The sequence below is a fragment of the Sminthopsis crassicaudata genome, chromosome 1 (genome assembly GCF_048593235.1).
Source record: "Sminthopsis crassicaudata isolate SCR6 chromosome 1, ASM4859323v1, whole genome shotgun sequence".
Classification (NCBI taxonomy): Eukaryota; Metazoa; Chordata; class Mammalia; order Dasyuromorphia; family Dasyuridae; genus Sminthopsis; species Sminthopsis crassicaudata.
The window spans coordinates 633,041,476-633,062,060 of NC_133617.1; positions in this window are offsets into that span (position 1 = coordinate 633,041,476).

Here is a 20,585-nt window from a genome sequence, read left to right on the forward strand (position 1 = left end):
CTTCTGTTTAAATTATGGAATGTTATCTTATTGTTTTCATTCTTGTTTATGAAGTTATTGATTATTTCTGTTTTCTTCTTTGACCCACTCATTCTTTAGGATTATATTATTTAGTCTCCAATTAATTTTTATTCTATGCTTCCATACTTCTTTATTAAGTTAAATTATTATTGAATGGTGATTCAAAAATGATATATTTAATATTTCTGTTTGTTGTGGATATTTTATGCCTTATATTGGACTGGGAGGTCACTACCAAGGTAGGTGCAGGAGGTCATAGAGTAGATGTGATTTATGGGAATAAAGTTTAAGCTTGTTCATTTAAGCTCTGTTATGCTTAAAACTACTTCCATATGAGATAGTAGCCGGAGGATTCTGAGGACCTCAAAACAGAAGTGAGATTGATATTATATTTGCCAGTTTTTCTCTGATAGGCCTAGGAATAAGGACCAATTAGCATTAGTTAGGAGAGAAAAAACCCTAATATTACATAATAAATTTTTGTAAAGGTGTCAGATATAGCTGAAAAATGTTTATTCCTTTTTATTCCCATTCAATTTCTCCAGATTTCTATCATATCTATCTTTTCTAAGATTCTATTCATCTCTTTAACTTCTTTCTTATTTATTTTATGGTATAAAGTCTGAACTAACTCCCTGGAGGCCTCGGGATCAGCCAGCTTCAGGATAAGTAAAAGTCCTTGGTCTTTAGGGGGAGAAGTGGAGACAGACAAACTGCCACAAGGCTCGCCAACAACTTTTCTCTTCCTCAAAGTGAGTCTGGCTTGTCTCACCTCACCCTCTAATCCTTGCCTACAATTATCTGTATACACCAAATATTGAGCCAGCACCAAACAGTGAGAAGGGCCATTTTCCCAAACATATGCTAATAGAGTCTTTGTGGAATAGGTAATTACCCTTAAGTGCTCAGTTGTCTGATTCAAGCACACATTTTAAGAGTTTCAGCCTTTTACAGTTAGGTTTGTCTAGTTCTGAGAGAGAAAAGTTGAGATTTCCCACTAGTATAGTTTGACTGTCTATTTCCTTATATAATTTGTTTTACTTTTCCTTTAATCATTTGAATATCATGCCATTTGGTAAATATATGTTTAGTGTTGATATTATTCAATTTCTATGGTATGTTTTAGCAAGATATAGTTTCTCTGCTTATCCCTTTTAATTAGGTCTATTTTTGCTTTGAGATTGTGATTACTAACCCTCCCCACCCTGCTTTTTTTGTTTGTTTGTTTGTTTTTTGTTTTTGTTTTTACTACAAATGAAGCATAATAGTCTGCTATAGTTCCCTATTTTAACTATGTATGTTTCTCTTTCTTTCAAGTTTGTTTTTGTAAACAATAGATTGTTGGAGTCTGGATTCTATTCTATTCTTCTATCCACTTCTATTTGATGGTCAAGTTCAATCCACTCACATCCACAATTATGATTACTAACTGTATTTTTCCTTGATACTATCCGCCCCCCCCCTCCCGCCTCTGTCTCTCTCTGTGTTTTTCTTCCCCTCTTTGAATCAGTTTAAATGAGAATGAGCTTCCTGTTTTATCTCCCACTCCCCCTCTAACATAGAACTTGGTCTTTGATCTCTTTTAAAAAAGTGAAATATTTTCCCCTATTCTTTTTTCCCCTAACCTTATTTCCAGGGCATCCTTTTTTGTCTTCTTCCCTTTTTTGGAGATCATCCTAATATAATTAATGAATAGCCATGTTCTCTGTTTATGTAGAGTCCTAACCGCCCTAAAATGTCAAAGTTGTTAGAGGTTACAGTTATCATCTTCACATTAAGGAATCTAAACAGTTTAATTGGTGAAGTTCCTAGTAAGTTTTCTTTCATGTTTACCTTGTTGTGCTTCTCTTGGGTCTTTATGTCTGAATAATAAATTTGCTATTCATTTTTGTCTTTTTTATTAGGAATATAGACTAAATTTTGGTGAATAGGTTATTCTTGTTATAATCTTATCTCCTTTGTTTTTTAGAATTTTTGTACTCTAAGCCCTTCCATTCTTTCAATGTATATGTGATTTTTCAGAAGATGTTTGGTATTTTGTCCTCTTGTCTTAGATATCAAGGCCATTTTCCATCACAGTTTCTTGAAATATGATATTGAGGCTCCTTTTCTTTTGATCATGACTTTCAAGTAGTTTTAAAACTTTAAATTAATCACTCTGAAAGATTTTCTATTTTGACTTTTCTTTTTTGGTGAGGCAATTGGGGTTAAGTGACTGTCCAAGGTCACATAGCTAGTAATTATCAAATATCTGGAGGTGGATTTGAACTCAGTTCCTTCCAACTCCAGGGTTGGTGCCCTCTACATTGTGCCACTTAGCTTCTCCACTCTTTCCATTTTGAGCAATATTCCTTCTCACAGAGTTATTTTCATGAATGAAATTTTATCTGTTTTCCAAAGACCTTCCTTCTGTCAGTAAGCCTTTTAACATTTGACTAATTCTGTCTTTTAAGGCATTACTTTCTTCAGTATTTTTGTGCTTCTCTTAGCAAGCTATTACTTTTCTTTTCATAATTTTACTGAATTTCATTCTTTTCCAAAATTGTCTTCTACCATTCTTGATGTTAAAATAATTATTTTGCTCTTTCTTTAGCTCTTTCAGGAATTCTTGTTGGGCTTCTGTCTAATTTGAATTTTTTCTCTTAAAGTTTCACTTATTACCTTTTTCATGTTGTTGTCTTTTTAGTTTGTAACTTGATCTGCTTTGTCACTATCGTAATTTTTAAAAGTCAGATTCTTTTTGTTACTGTTGTTTTCTTATTTCTCAGCTTCTTCACTTTGGACTTTGTGTAAATTTGGGCTTATCTGATGGACAGGTGACAAGCTTCAGACTTTTTGGTATTTCTGTTTTCATAGTTAGTTGTGGGGATTTATAAGTTTTTTGGTAGTGTGATCCAGGGAAAGGTGTGGTCACTGCTTTCCTAGTCTATGTTCTGGTTCTTACTCAAGAAAGGCCCCTGTTTCCTTGCAACTGCAAATTCTATTGCTTCTCAGAGGCCTGTTCTTTTGGAGACCACAAATGTAAGTATTTTTCTCCATTATGGAACTAAAACTTGAAAGTGGATATGTACAATGGAGTTGTGAAATTGCTCCAAATTCTGTAGGCACAGTATATGTGGCACAGTAGATAGAGTGCCAAGCCTGGAGTCAGAAAGATTCATCTTTGTGAGTTTAAATCTGGTCTCAGATATTTAGTAGTTGTGTGTCATTGGATAAATTAAGGAACTTTGGGTCTCAATTTCTTCATCTGTAAAAGAAGCTGAAGAAGAAAATGGCAGACCATTCCAGTGTTTCTGTCACAAAAACTCCCAATACAGTTATGAAATGTTGGATATGATTGAACAACAATGACAATGACAGTGATGATGTTAATAGCAACCACTAGCTCCTAGCACAGGGGTCATTTTTGTTATTTTTTTTCAGCACTTGTTCAATCTTCTGACTATGTCTAGTCTGAAAGCTCTAGAAGCTACTGCTTTTACTACTCTCACAGTTATTTCCAATCTCCACTGCTTGTGTTGCCATTCTCCCAGATCCCATCATAGTACCACAGATATCTGTTTTTGACCTCTTAAATTGTCTTAGACTAGAAACATGTTTCACCCTAACTTTTTTTTTTTTTAATCATGCTGGTCCATAATTTGATTTAAGGCTTTACTTTAAAGTTCTTTGGAGAGGAATGTTGAGAAAGGTACAGTGTAATGTTTCCTCTATTGTAAAGTTCTGTCATCTCTAAGTTATAATCCTTCTCTGGAAGGAGGTTTTTTTCTGTATAATCTTTTCCTCTGTGAGCAGGTTTCTTGGGAGGCTTCTGGAGCCTTCCCCTCCAAAAGTGTGGGATTGCTGGACTTTCGAATCCACGGGACATCTTCTCTTTGACTTAATCCAGACTCTCTCCTTCCAGATTGCCGTCCAAACTCAATGTCCCAGTCTAGACTGCTCTTCAGACTCAATGTTGCCTTCTTTTATCCTCGAAGAGAATAGGCTTGTGAGAACTCCTACAGACAATGAACTTGCTCCTTTTAAAGGTGTAAACTCCTTTAAATGTGTAAACTCCTTTTCAGAAGTCTAAAGATGTAAACTCATTTTAAAGGTTTGAACTAAATGTGTGAATTCTGAGCTAGAGAATTGTTTAGACAATCTGAGTTAGCATCTTGTTATCCTAACATCTCCCCCTTTCTTTTGATTTAGAACATAGGGTGGTCATGGCCTTGAAACATCAATCCATCAATATGGGAGGTATTAAACATAATTACATAAATTACATAAACACATAGTAACATAACACATGCTAGAAGTGATGTAACAAATAACATGATCAAATAATCATAAATTGAGAATTTATACATGTCCATAAGTCCAATGTTCATTAGTTCATGTGCCAAAAATCCAATAATTCCCACAAGTTTTGAAGTCCTCCAACAGTCTCATCTTGTGTTAGGAAATACAATGATTCCTGCTGGTTTTAAAGTTCTTTAACAGTCTTCTTATTAGCCATGCTCTTTCAGTGTCAGATGTTTCTTAGATTTTCTCATTTGTTTTGAGGTCTTTCTCTTTTTCTGTCTCTCTCTGATAGACAAGGTGAATACAACTTGTTGGCACCCATCTGATTCCTTCTCCATCTGAAAAAAATACAAGCAAACCCTCTCCCCCAAGCAGTTAACCTGTCTGGTCCCTTCCATTCACCACTTTCCACATCACCTGGTGATTATCTAAGGACAGTGGAGCTGCTCGCACTGAACACTGCCCTTCTGGTGGGTTATAAAACCTGTCTGCCAGAGCCAGTGCATCTTTGTCAAAAATTTAAAAATTAATGGTATAGAGAACTAAATTTAGAAGTTTTCTAGGGTTACCTGTGGCTCCCCCTTTCTTTTGTTTTTGGAGGAGTGTCTTAATGTCTCTATTTCTTCTCTCTACTATTGCCTGACCTTGCAGATTAAAAGGTATGCCAATGGTGTGTAAAATCTTATATTGTGCACAAAAGTGACCAAAATGTTTAGAAGTATATGCAGGTCCATTATATGTTTTTATTTCTTGTGGCACACCCAAAATTGCAAATACTTGGATAAGGAATTCAGTGACCACTTTGGCTGTCTCTTTTGCTGTTGGCACTTCACTAACACTCTATTCTGTTTGATTTGTTTATAACATTATTATTTCTAGTTATTAAAACTTAAAAATATACCAAGACTTTTGTTACATTCTGTATTTTAGTGTAAATGAAATGTTTCTTTTTATATACACCCTAAGTTCTTTGACGTGGTATATGTGGTACATGTGCTTTGATTTTTTTTTTTCTTCTTTCTTTGACCTTTCCTAGGTCAAGAGTATGGACATTTTTAGTCACTTAGCATTTCCCTTTAAGATTATTTCAGCTGCATTCTGTAAATACCTCATTTGTATATTGTTGTTTGCATGTTGTTGCCCCTATCAGTGTGAGCTCCTTTAGAGCAAGAATTACCTTTTTTCTTTATTTGCATCTTCATTTAGTATGGTACTTGGCATATAGCAAGCACTTCATAAATTCTTGTTGACTTAAACATAATTCTGAGATGTATTCCAGAATGGTTGGACTATGCACAGTTTCCAAAAATATGAGAACTATAATTTTTAGACAAAATTATGTAAGACATTTAAATTAATCCAGGTTTCCTCTATTTTATTCTGTAAGGCCATAATGGAAAAAGGGATTGTTCAGGAAACAATAATCATGATCTTGCAGAAATGCAATGGGTTAACCCTTTTTCATTGTTTTGCCATATTTCTATTGCTTTAAATAGGCATAAGATAGACAATATTTATCAAATAATTTAGATTCTGAATAAACCTCCTCATATAACTTGAAATTTTCCACCAAAGAGTATTTCACATTTCAAATGCCCAATTTTTCAGGTTACTAGTGGGGTGAGTTTGGAGCAGAAATCGAAACTCAATAGCTCATAGCAAATTTTAGATATACTTCCAAGGAGTATAATTTAAGGATATAATCAATTAATATCCATAAATGTGTATATAGTCTCCACACTATGCTCAAAAAGTTATCAAACTGTGCATATCCTTTGATCCAGCAGTGTTTCTACTGGGCTTATATCCCAGAGAGATCTTAAAGTTTGAGGGAAAAAGACCCACATGTGCAAAAATGTTTGTGGCAGCCCTCTTTGTAGTGACTAGAAACTGGAAGCTGAATGGATGCTCATCAATTGGAGAATGGCTGAATAAATAATGGTATATGAATGCTATGGAATATTATTGTTCTGTAAGAAATGACTAACAGGATGATTTCAGAGAGGCCTGGAGATACTTACATGAACTGATGCTAAGTGAAATAAGCAGAACCAAGAGATCATTATACACAACAACAAGAAGACTATATGATGATCAATTCTGATGGACGTGGCTCTCTTCAAGAATGAGAGGATTCAAACCAGTTTCACTTGTTCAGTGATGAGGAGAGCCATCTACACCCAGAGAAAGGACCGTGGGAACAGAGTGTGGAATACAACATAGTATTCTCATTCTCTCTGTTGTTTGCATTTTGTTTTATTTTGCAGTTTTTTCCCTTCCTTCTTGATCTGATTTTTCTTGTGCAGCAAGATAATTGTTTAAATATTTACACATATATTGGATTTAACATATACTTTAACATAATTATTTTATATGCATTGGACTACTTCCCATCTAGGGGAGGGGGTGGGGAGAAGGAGGGGAAAATTTGGAACAGAAGGTTTTGCAAGGGTCAATGTTAAAAAATTACCCATGCATATGTTTTATAAATAAAAAGTTTTAGTAAAAAATAAATTAAAATAAAAAAGGAGAGGTGTCCAAGTCTGCTTACTCCAAATTTAGTGCTTGTGTGTCACAGTAGCCTTTCTTCTATTAAAGAAATAGCATCACAAAATAACTAGCAATACATCACATGAGAGATCAATGGAAATCCAAAATCTAATAATTCTATGGAAAATTATCTATCAGTAAATTAACAAACATTAATTAAGCACCTACATTCCAAGCACAGTAATAGGCACTTATGAAGCAAAGAAAAGCAAAAGATATCCCCTGCTTTCAAGTCTAATTGGAGAGATAACTTGTAAATAGCTGTGGATGAACATAGTATATATATTTTCTTCCTATTGGGAAGAAAGAATAAGGAAAGACAGAAGGAAGAAAGGAACAACAATGACATTATTGTTATTGGATAGCTTTTATTATTAGTAAGCTTTTTGTTACATTATGACTGAACTTATCTCTTTGCAACTTTGTTCACTGCTCCAAAACATGTCCTGTAGAGCCAAAAGAAAGAAATCTAATCTCTCTTCTACTTGGTTACCTTATATATACTTGAAGTCATGTGTCATGTTTCCACTAAGTCTTCTTTTCTACAGACTAAACATCCTTAGTTCCTTTACCTGATTCTCTTATGGCATGGATTTGAGGCTCTTCATCATTCTAGGTGCTTCTTAAACTATGCCAACAACAAACAATGCAACAGATGTGATGTGACCAGGGCAGAAGATGGTATTATTGATCATCTGATATCTACAACCTATAGTAAAACACTTTGCCTATTTTAAAGCACTGTATAAATGTAAGCTATGGTTAATAATAATAACCCAATTATTATAAATATAATATAAATATAGGGAAAGAGAAATTCAGCAAATAGCTCCAAGTCAAAGAATGAGTCAAATGGCAAACTTGCCAGGAATATCATTCTAAAATTTTGGATTTTTTATACTTTTTGCCTTTTTGCCAAGAATAGAAGTAAATCAGTAGAGAGGGACACTGATGTCTGCTTGACTTGATATTAACTTGAGTGAACTCTGCTGGCTAATCAATTAGCTTGGCAGAGCATGTTACATCATTGGGCCCAAAGCATATTCTTGAGGGAGCATGGTTTTGAGCCTAACTCTGAACCTTACTGACAACTCAGTCCACTGATATATGGAAGTGAGAGTATTTTGATATTTCAAAAAAGGAAAATGGTATGAAAAAGGAAATACTTTTGGGTGGGAAGTAGGATGAAAAGGGACAGTATGGGATGAGGGAAAAGGATGTCAAATAACTTTAGGTCATGTAGACCAGAGCTCAAATCTTATCTTGGATACTTAGTGGCCATGTTTCTCTGAAAAAAATGTGCTTGACTTCTTTCTCTTTGCCTTTTCCCTCACCTTCAAAATGGTGATAATTATATCTTTAATATTTACCTCATAAGTTTGTAGTGAGACTTAAGTTAGATAACATTTATTAAGTGCTCTGAAAATGTAAAAGTGCTATATAAATATCAAATAGCTATGGTTATTGTCATTATCATCATTATCATTATGATCAAAGGTTTCCAGAAGGAAGGAAAAAGACACTAATGGGGACATTGGGAAAGTATACTTTGCCATTTCTCCAAGGGCTGGTCCAGAAGATGCCATTCAAATTCAGCTCATGTATCACCATTATTACATTTGCTATAAGTTGATGATCCTTGATCTTTGGCAAATGTAACATGTTAAGGCTAAGGAAAGGTATTATTAGAGGTTATCATAATCTCATCACAGTCAGGTTCTCCTGTGAAAAATGAGTATTACATTATACAAAACTGGAATTTAGATTCATAATTGAATTTTTGGTCAGAATATTTTAAGCTAAATAGAATATCATATAAATAACTAAAAATGATACAAAACTCTAGCCAAATCAGGTTAAATGCAAGTTACTGATAAGCATCCCAGTTTCTCCCTGAGATACTTGCCCATTTGCTTTTCATTGTCTGATTTTCTCAGTGCCATCATTATTTCTCTTTCTCTTAGGTTGTCAGGCTGCTGCCAACTTGCCTCTGTCCTCACACATGCTCATCTGATTATTCTGTAAAGTTCTTTCAGCCTATCCTTTAGCATCATTCTCAAACTGCTACATCTTCACTTCTAAGCTTATTTACTTGTAGGCCTCAGTTATCCCTCCATAATTATTGGTTGTTGTTGACTCACTAACATTTCTTTTTCTATTTTCCTTTCTTTCCATTTTCTTCTCCTCTCCTCTCCTCTCTTCTTCTCTCCTCTACTTTTTTCTCCTCTTCTCTCCTTTTGTCTCCTCTCCTTCTCTTTCCTTCCTCCTTTCCTTCCCTTTCTCCCTTCCTCCTTTTCTTCTTTCTTTCCTTCCTTCCTTTATTCTTTCTTTCTTTCCTTCCTTTTTCCCTCCCTCTTTCTATGCCTTCCTTCCTGACACTTTTTGTTTTTGTACTAGTTATATCCCTTTAAACATAGCTCCTCTCCATTGTAGATTCATTATAACATTTTAACTAATAAGTCAATTAAATAAATCCAATAGATTGAACTACCTTGTATGACAGTGAACACCACACACTATATCTGTAGTTTCTTATCCCTCCCTAAAAAGAGGAAGATATGATTCATCATAAATTCTTCAGGATCAAGAATGGAAATTGCAATAAATCAGAATTGGCTTTTTTCTTTATTGATGTTTTAATTTACATCATTGAAGTAATTTTGCATATTTTTCTGATTGTGTGTGCTTTTCTTTACATCATTCCATACACATTTTCCCATGTTTCTTTAATTACTCATAAATATCATTTGTTAGGATGCAGAAATATTCTATTACATTCATGTACAGTCATTTGTTCAACCATTCCTCAATAAATTGTTATTCATTGTTTTCCAGTTTCTTTATTATAACAAAAAATGTTATAAATATTTTGGTATACATGGGGTTATGTTTTATATGTTTAATATCCTTGATATTTAATGTCTGTAATGAAATTTCTGGGTAAAAGTATATAAATATTATTGTCGATTTTTCTACATAATCCCAAATTGTTTCCATAATGGTTGGACCAATTCCTAGCTCTACCAACAATATATTAATGTACTTACCTTCCCACAATCTCTCCAACATCAACCAAGTCCATCTTTTATTATATATCCACTCTGAGGAATGTGAGATGAAACCTCAAAACTACTTGAATGAGTATTTATTATTTTATAATTAATGATCATGAGAATCTTTTTTATTGCTAATAATTTGTCATTTTTTCAAAAACAGTTCAAACCTTTTTCTCTCTTATGGGAAATGACTCTTGATCATGTACATATTATATACATGTATATCTATATATGTGTACATATATGTATAATTTTCTTACACATCCTTTTTTTAAAAAATAAGACTTATTAGAGGTATTTGATACATGATTTCCCCCCATTCTATCAGCCTTGTTCCTTTTTTATATTATATATTTAAAATCATCTGTTTTATTTTTGTGACTTATGGCATCTCTTCCTGATTATAGGTTATCTTTACCAGCCATAGGTACAAAAAGTATCATTTTTCTTTAATTTCTTTATAATGTAATTTTTTAATGTAGATCACATATGCATTTATGCTACTGAAATTGTTGTTCTAGACCCAATTTCTGCCAAACTGCTCCCCCCCACTTTTTTTTTTAACCATTCTTAGTGATTAGAGAATATTTCCCTCAGAAGTTTGTGTTTTGGGGTTTATCACAGCATTCTATTTTTTAAAAATCTAGAATGTTTTTGATGAGCTTTTCAATTTTGTAAGTAGTACCAAAAAGTTTTGCTGATGATGTATCTGGTAATGCTGTGCCCCTTTTATTCTTTTAAAAAATTCACTTGGAATTGAAAATTTTTTGTTGATTTAAATGAATTTTGTTACAAATTTTGTGTTGTAAAAAAAACCACTTTGCAGCGTGGTTGATAAAGCATAAAAAACTACAATTAAATTACATAATAAAGTCATTTTCATTATATTGGTTCTGCCTAACCAAAAACAGTGAACCTCTTTCTAATTATTTGTTTTTCCATTATTTGTTTAAAAAAAAGTATTTTACATTTTATTTACTGTGTATAACTTTTAAGTGTGTCTTGGTAAGTTAGCATCCCAAATATATGTGAAATTTGTTAATATTATTTCTTTATTTTTCTTTTAGTACTTCATAGAATTGCTTATGATATTTATGGACTTATTCTTTTATCCCATTTCTTTTCTGAAGTTATTATCTTGATTATCTTCTTTTTTTTAATTCTTTGGGGTTTTAAAAATAGACTTATTATACCATATGTTAATATGGACCTTATTATTACTAGTAACAATATAAATATAAGTAAAGTGATATTTATACTCTATTATCTTCATGTATCACAACTTGCTCAGCCATTCCCCAATTCTTTTCCAATTCTTTGCTACCACAAAAAGAGCTGCTACAAACATTTTTGCACATGTGGGGCCTTTTCTCTCCTTTGTGATTTCCTTGGGACACAGATTCAGTAATGGCACTGCTGGAAAAAAAAATGGATTCACAGTTTGATACCCTTTTGGGCATAGTTTCAAATTGCTCTCCAGAATGGTTGGATCATTTTGTGATTCAATCAACAATGCATTAGTGTCCTAGTTTTCACACATCCCCTTTACCATATATTATTAACTTTTCCTGTCATCTTAATCAATCAGAGAGGTGTGAGTTGTTTTCATTTGTATTTCTCTAATCAATAGTGATTTTGAACATTTTTTCATACAAATATAGATGGCTTTAATTTAATCATTTTTAAAAGTGTGTGTTCATATCCTTTGACAACTTATCAATTGGGGAATGACTTATATTCCTATAAATTTGACACAATTCTTTACATATTTTGGAAGTAAGATATTTATCAGAAAAACTGGTTGTAAAGATTTCCCCCCAACTTTTTAAATTTTCCTTTTAATCTTGTTTCTTTGGGTTCTCTTGTGCAAAACCTTTTTAATTTAATGTAATCGAAGTTGTTAATTTTGCCTTTCATAATGTTCTCTAATTCTTCTTTGGTCATAAATTCCTCCTCTCTCCAAAAATCTGAGATAATTTATCCCTTGTTCTCCAAATTTGTTTATGAAATCATCTTTTATGCCCAAATCATGTGCCCATTTTGATCTTATTTTGGTATAGGGTATGAAATGTAGGTCTATGGTGACTTTCTGACATTATTTTTCACTTTTCCCAGCATTTTTCATTAAATAGTGAGTTCTTATTCTAGAAGGTGGAATTTGGGGGTTTATCAAATACTAGATTGATATACATCTTGATTTTTGTGTCATATGTATTTAATCTATTCCACTGATCCACTATTTTATTTCTTAGCTAGTACCACATGGTTTTGATGACTGCTGCTTTATAATATAGTTTGGAGTTTGGTATTGATAAGCCACCATCCTTTGGATTTTTTTCACCAATTTCCTTAATATTCTTGACCTTTTGTCCTTCCAAATGAATTTTGTAGTTACTCTGTCTATTTTCATAAAATAATTTTTGGCAGTGTGATTAGTATGGCACTGAACAAATAGACCAATTTAAACAGAATTGTCATTTATATTATATTAGGTCAGCTTATTCATGAGCAATTGAGATTTTTCTAATTGTTTAGATCTGACTTTATTTATGTGAGAAGTTTTTTGTAATTGTGTTCATATAATTCTTGAATTTGTGTTGGCAGGTAGATCCCCAAGTACTTTATTTTGTCTACAGTAATTTTAAATGGAATTTCTCTTTCAATCTCTTGTTGATAGACATTATCAGTAATATATAGAAATGCTGATGATTTGTGTGGATATTTTTTATATCCTATAACTTTAATAAAGCTGTGAATTGTTTCTGGCAGTTTTTTTTTTTTATGATTTTCTAGTGTTCTCTAAGTATATTATATTATTTGCCTTGTTTTACCCTTGATCTTATTGGGAATGCATCCAGCTTCTCTCCATTACAACTAATGCTTGCTATTGGTTTTGGATAAATACTGCTTTTTATTTTAAGGGAAGATCCCTTTATCCCTAAGCTCTCTAGTGTTTTTAATAGGAATGGGTGCTATATTTTGTGAAAAGCTTTTTCTGCACATTATTGATATGGCTAATTATGGTACCAATTTTCCTGATTTTGAACCAGCCCTATATTTCTTATATAAATCCCATTTTTTCATGGTATATTATCCTGCTATTAAATTGCTGTAATCTCTTTGCTAATATTTTATTGAAAGGTTTTGCTTCAATATTCATTAGAGAGATTGGTCTGTAATTTTCAGACCAATTTTTTTGGTTTTGGCTCTTCCTAGTTTAGGTATCAGTGCCATATTTGTATCATAGGAGGAATTTGGCAGTACTTCTTTAGATATTTTTCCAAATAGTTTACATATTATTGGAATTAATTGTTCTTTAAACATTTGGTAGATTCACATTTGAATCCATCAATCCTGAAGATTTTTTCTTAAGGAATTCATTAATGACTTGTTTAATTTTTTTTTCTAACACAGGACTATTTAAGTAATTTATTTCCCCCTCTGTCAACCTGAGCTGTGATGACTGCGTAAGTACCCTGGATACCTTAGAAACAGCCAGAGTCAGGATTAGCAAAAGTCTTTATTCTTGCTCTTTTGCAATAGAAGTCAAGGGGAATGGATGCATAGGATCTCTGTGACCTCATCTCTTCCTCTCCTGCCCAGAAGGGACCCTGGCTAGTCTCATTCCACCCCCTAGTCCCTCCTACAATTGTCTGTATACACCAAACGATTGGGCTAGCACAAGATAGTGGGAAGGGTCATTTTCCAAGCATATTCTTATAGAGTATTGTCCAATCAATAATTAGCCTCAAGTACTCAATTGTCTGACCTCAATGCATTAACTCAAGAGTTTCAGCCCTTTACACTGGGCAATTTATATTTTTGTAAATATTCATCAATTTCAGTTAGATTGTCAGACTTGCTGCCATACAGTAGGACAAAATATCTCCTAATTATTGTTTTAATTTCTTTTTCATCAATGGTAAGTTCACCCTTTTCATTTTTGATGATTTTTTTTCCTTTTTCAGAGCAAATTAGCCAAAGATTTATCTATTTTGTTGTTTTTCTGTTTTTTTTTTTTCATAAAATCAACTCTTAATTTTATTCATTAGTTCAATAGTTTGTTTAGTTTCAATTTTATTAATCTCTTCTTTGAGTTTCAGAATTTCTAATTTGGTATTTAATTTGTTCTTTTTATAGTTTTTTTTAAAGTTGCATTCCCAAGTCATTGATATACTGTTTCTCTGTTTTATTCATGTAGCTATTTAGAGATATAAAATTTCCCCTAAGAATTGCTTTGGCTGTATCCCTTAGATTTTGGTGGGTTCTCACATTATTATTCTCTTGGATAAAATTATGCATTATCTCTGTGATTTGCTCTTTGATTCACTCATTTTTTAGAATTAGATTATTTAATTTCCAATTGGTTTTTAGTATATTTTCCCTGACCCCTTATTGAATATAATTTTTATTGTATGGTGGTCTGAAAAGGAAGCATTTATTATTTTTGTCTTTCTGCATTTTATTATGAGGTTTTGATGCCCTAATGGCCAGTTTTTATATAGGTGCCATGTACTGCCAAGAAAAAAAAAAGTGTATTCTTTTCCATCTCTATTCAATTTTCTCAGAGATCTATCATAACTAGGTTTTCTAGGATTCTATTAACCTCTCTGATTTCTTTCTTGTTTAGTTTGTGATTTTATTTGTCTGATTCTGAGAGGGGAAAGTTGAAACATCCACTAGTACAGTTTTGCTTTCAAATTTTTCCTGTAACTGACTTAAAATCTTCTCTAGAAATTTTCACTTGGTGCATACACATTTAGTTTCATTACTACTTCATTGTTTATGATACCCTTTATCAAGATGTACTTTCCTTGCATATCTCTTTTAATTAGGTCTATTTTTACTTTTTTTGTGTCTGAGATCAGAATTGTTACCCCTGCTTTTTTTTTTTTTTTTTTACTTTAGCTAAACATAATGAATTCTATTTCCAACTTTTACTTTTACTCTGACACATCCCTCTGTGTCAAATGTGTTTCTTGTGATCAACATATTGTAGGATACTGTTTTTTTAATCCACTCTGCTAATCACTTCCATTTTATGGGAGAATTCATCCAATTCACATTCACAGTTATGATTACCAGTTCTGCATTTCACTTCATTCTTTATTCCCCCTGTATATACTTTTGTTCTCTCTTCCACCTTATCCACTCCACTCACTGCCTTATCTCTAATGACCCTTCCCCCTTTTTTCAGTAATTTTTTTTAGCTCATTCCACTTACTATTTTATTATTCTCTCATCCCTTCCTCCTTTTCTTACCTTTTCCCCTAGTTTTTCTGCTTTCCCTTTTGGCCTGTCCCTCCTTTTTCTTTCCTCTTTCTCCTCCTATTTCTTTATAGGGTTAGATAAATTTCTATACCCAACTGAATGATTAATTTATTCCCTCTTAGAGTCAAAACTAATGACATCAACCTTCAGACAATACTCATCTCACTCTCTTCTTTCCCATTATTATAATAGGCCTTTTGCACCTCTTTATGTGAATTAATTATCCCCGTGTACCTCTCCTTTTCTTGTTTTTCAATATATACCTTTTCCCACCCTTTAATTTCTTTTTCTTTGATTTCATGACATCAGAGTCCATTCACAACTACACTCTCAGTCCATGTAATGCTCCCTCTGTCTGCCCAGTGACAGATACAGTTCTCAAGAGTTATAGATATTGTTTTTCTATTTTGGGATAACCTTTAAATATATATATATTCCCCTCTTTACCTTTCTATGTTTCTCTTGAGTCCTGTGTTTGTACATTAAATTTTCTATTTTGTTCTGTTTTTTTTTTTCAATAGAAATGATTGAAAGTCTCTTATTTCATTGAAGCTCAATTTCTTTCCCTGAAGCATGATGCTGAATTTCACTGGGCAGTTAATTCTTGGTCGTAACTCTAGGTCCTTTGCCTTATGGAATATGGTATTCCAGGTTCTTTTATCCTTTATTGTAGAAGCTGCCAGATCCTGGGTAATGCTGACTGCTGTCCCTTGACATGTGAATTGTTTTTGTTGGACAGCTTGCAATATTTTTGCCTTGATATTGAAGTTCTGGAGTTTTTCAATTATGTTTGTTGGGGTTCTCCTTGTGGGTTCTCTTTCTGAAAACAATTAATGGATTTTTCAATGAGTATTTCTCTGTCTGTTTCCAGAATATTGGGGCAGTTTTCCTTTATGATCTCTTGAAGAATGCTATCTAGGACCTTTTTTTGGTCATGACCTTTAGATATACCAATATTTTTTAAATTGTCTCTTCTAGATTTATTTTCCAGGTTAGCTGTTTTTCTAAGGAGGTATTTCACATTTTCTTACTTTTTTCATTCTTTTTATTTTTTTTTTGACTGATTCTTGCTGTCTCACAGAGTCATTAGCTTCCATTTTCCCTGTTCTAGTTTTTAATGTGTGATTTTCTTCAGGTAGCTTTTGTATCTCTTTTTCCATTTGATTAATTCTACTTTTTAAGGAGTTATTTTTTCAACTTTTTCCCTTCCTTTTCTGTAAAGGACTGAAATCTTGAATCAATGCACTGGGGTTAGACAATCGAGCACTTGAGGCTAATTACTGATTGGACAATACTCTATAGGAATATGCTTGGAAAATGGTCCTTCCCACTATCCTGAGCTGGCCCAATTGTTTGGTATAAACAGAGACTTGTGGGAGGGACTAGGAGGTACAGTGAGACTAGTTAGGGTCACTTCTGTGAGAGAGATGAAGAGGTGAGGTCACAGATATCCTATGAATCCACTCTCTTCACTTCTACTGCTAAATACCAAGAATAAAGACTTTTGTTTATCCTGACTCTGGCTGGTTCTAAGGTACCCAGGGTGCTAATGTGACTGCCATACTTTTCCATATTGTTGATGCTCTCATGCATATTTCTCATTTCCTTCCTCATTTTCTCTTCTACTTCTACTTCTCTTATTTGTCTTTTAAGCCCTTTTATGAGCACCTCCAAGAAGCCTCTTTGGGTTTGAGAACAATTCATGTCAGTCTTTGAGATTTCTTTTGTGGACATTTTTTCCTCATCTGAGTTTGTGTTTTGGTCTGCCCTTTCACCACAGTAGGTTTCCATGTTTAAGGTTCTTTTCTGTTTCTTGGTCATTTTCTTTCCTTTTCTTATTTCCTCTTTTCTTAACTTTTATTTTTGAGCTCTGCTCCTGGGGTGAAGGAGGAGCTGTCCCAAGCTTTCTGTGTAGCTCTGAGCCTTGGCTTTCAGCACAGGGCCCCTTGTATTTGTTTGCTCTTTTCAGGAAACAGCTTTCTTTCCCAGAGTTTGCCTTCTAAGCTGGGACTGGAAGCTGCTCCACTGATTTGCTTCCCTACTGAGCTAAGATTGAGGGTATTAATTGCTATGATTAAGGGCTTCTCATTAAGGGCCTATCTGAGCTGGGCTGAACACCCTTTTCACCCCAGCAAGACTGACGTTTTGTAAAAATTTTCCAGTCTATCTTGAACTGGAGAGTGTTTTCATTTCATCAGACTCTGTTCAGAGGCTTGGTTTCATGTGATTTTTGAGGAAAATTGGGAGTGCTCCAGTAGCTTCTTGATTTACTCCTCCATTTTGGCTCCACCCCTAGAAGACCAATTTTAACCCTTTTTAACCAGTTTTATTTTTCTAATGCTATAAGTTCAAACTCCCATTTTGGCATATTGTCTAATATCACTAATACCAATGATTTGTACCCTCTTTCATTTAATTAATTAACCAAATAGTTTTTTTACAAAAGGATATTTACTAAGAAGATCTCTTAAGAAGTTACAAAGCATTTTCTCCCAATAGCCAGGGACACAGTATTCTTTATATTACTTTGGTTATTACATATGGTGGTAGAGATAAGCTAAGATCACCCCTGGGTGAATGAATAGATAAAATGAAGCATAATCTATAGCTCTCAGGGCCATTGAGAATTCTGAGTTTATACTTACCCACTAAAAATAGCTCCACCTCAATTTGGAAGTTTCTAAAGAGTGCATTAGTCTCTTCAGAAATTAGATGCATATATTCTGGAGGTTCAGTGAACTGGTTTAGATGAGGGACCTGAAACTGGGCCATGATCATGTGTGGGTAGATGGCAAAATGTTTGGGGTAGACACTTGGTCTTGTCTTGGACCAGTTTGACAGAACATAAAAGAAATCATCAGAACTCTTGTGTGTAGGATTTTTATTTCTGGAAAGGGAAAGGAAAACTATATATGATATCCTAGTGATAAGGGATTGATTCATTCTGTGTTAATAATGTACTTAATCAGAAACCAGAAAGGTTTTATAGTTGCTAACATGTTATGATATAATGATTTCTCTGTATATGTTTTCCTGACCACAATCAACTCTGGCTCAAATAGAAACTTGGAAATTAAAATATTTAATGAGAAATTGGCTTTTACAAGAATAAAAATGTTAAGACCACCCCTACTTTACTACTCTTATGTAGTCTCAGCATTTCAATTGCACACTGATGGCAATATCTAGCATATAGTAGGCATTTAATAAATGTTTATTGATTGATTGATACTGGTGATGTCTGTGATGATTCAGTGGAGTCAACATGAGACAATTTCAGTGCCTTTTTATGATAATGCTAAGTATGATGCAATGTACTGACTTGATAAGAAACATATTTGCTTGTTGATTTGTGATTTACAGTCTTAGAAAATGAAGAAGATATGGAGATTTACAGTTAATACTTCTCTTATTTTAGAGATTGGTCAAAACAGGTCTATCATCTGGTTTCATCTTAGAGACACTAATAGGAAAAGTGATAGTATGAGACTGTTTTGTTTTCTTTATAGTTAGTAAAGTGATAAAAGTTCTACTAAGAAAGCTTCTGTTCAGGGGATACATGAGAAATTAGAGCACCGTCAAGTCACTCTATATGAAATAGTTGAAAGATAGGGTCACTGATATTCTAAAATCACTTTGGAAAATTTTGGAGTCTTGTAAACGAATTCATAGTAACCAACTATTGCTTTTTGGGGAGTTAGTAGGATTCTCTTATGATCAAGAGCAAAAAGAGATGAAGAATCAGTCAGGTATATTCTGTGAAGTGCCTTTTCATCAGTGGCAAAGAAACTGTCAGACAAAGAAGATGACTCAGGTAAGAAAGTAAGAAATAACCTGAGGGAGGATCAGGAAAATTAAGTGAATCTGTCTCTGCTCCAGGGAGGCAGATCCTTCTTCATCTAATAGTCCAGCTGTTAAGACACCTAGTGAACAGAATCATAGAGACAGGAGAGAATGATAGTCTGAAGGAAGTCAAATAGAAAGAAGATGAGAATGATGGAGAGAATAAAGAGGAAGGGTTAATTCAGAATTATATTAACTTACAAGGCAGATAAGTAATAAGCCAACCAATCCTTAAATGACTTCCCTTCTTCTTTCCCTCCCCCCCACCAATCTCTTTGCCTTTCCTCTCTTCTGAATAAACCTACTTCATGCTTTTTTTTCTCCCCCCTTTGGAGATAAAGTATACATCTCAGAAATGGGAGCAGAATTGAAGTAAAGATATTGAAAATTAACTTGTAGAGGAATTTCCTTCAGAAAAGCAAAATAAATTTAACCAAGCAAATAGGAACAAATACCAGGGTTCTTTGAATAAATTAAATAGAGCTCTTATTCTTATTTAATAGTGTTGTGGGTATTATCATGGCCTGGAAAGGGGATCATTCAGCTCAGGCTTCTTGTCCTTGAATCAGTAAAAGAAGAGCCTTAGTAAATCTGCAGAAAATTCACATGCTTTTTCAGCCCATGATGTACCTACCTCATGGATACTGACATATTTTTTCCACCAGGAAAGCACTGTCAGTATCATTGTCAAGTTGCAGTAAAAAGGAAAATAGTATGAGAACAAGTGGTATTTTAATTTATTTTACATTCAGAATAGCTTCTACTTATGGTAATAAGTAATACCTAAAAAGCTACAGAGAACAAAAATTAGCAAATTATGAATATTTATGTAGCAATCTCCTTTTTTTTTCCTAAAGAGCAATGGATTTAAGCTCAGAAGATCTTGGTTCAAATCTTCTCTTTTTTATTTCTTTCTTCTGTGCCTTTAAGAACTCTTTCCTCATTTGCAAATGAGGTAACTGGATTTCTAGCTTTAAATTCCATGATTTTATGACCTCTTATTTTATAGGTTTGAGCCAAAGAAAGAAATAAGTATATAAAAACCATACTGACTTGATAAAAACCATACTGGGTTTTTTTTTAATTTTTTTTATTTTTAAATATATATATAGTTATTTTCAAAATATATGCATAATTTTCAACATTTGCCCTTGCAAAACCATGTGTTCCAATTTTTTTTCTCCCTCCATTCACCCTATTTACTTACTTACTTACTTTAGGTGACAAGTAATACAATATATGTTAAACATGTGCAGTTCTTCCATACATATTTCCACAATTATCATGCTGCACAAGAAAACAAATCAAAAAAGAAAAAGAAAATGAGAAAGAAAAGCAAGCAAACAATAGCAAAAAAGTGAAAGTACTATATTGTGATCCATGCTCAGGCCCCACAATCTTCTCTTTTGGTTCAGAAGGCTCTCTCCATCACAAGTACAGTGCGACTAGTCTGAATAACCTCAGTGTGATCATCACATAATCTTGTTGTTACTTTATACAATGTTTTCTTTGTTCTATTTATTTCCTTTTTTTATTTTTTCACAATAATTTTATTGCAAT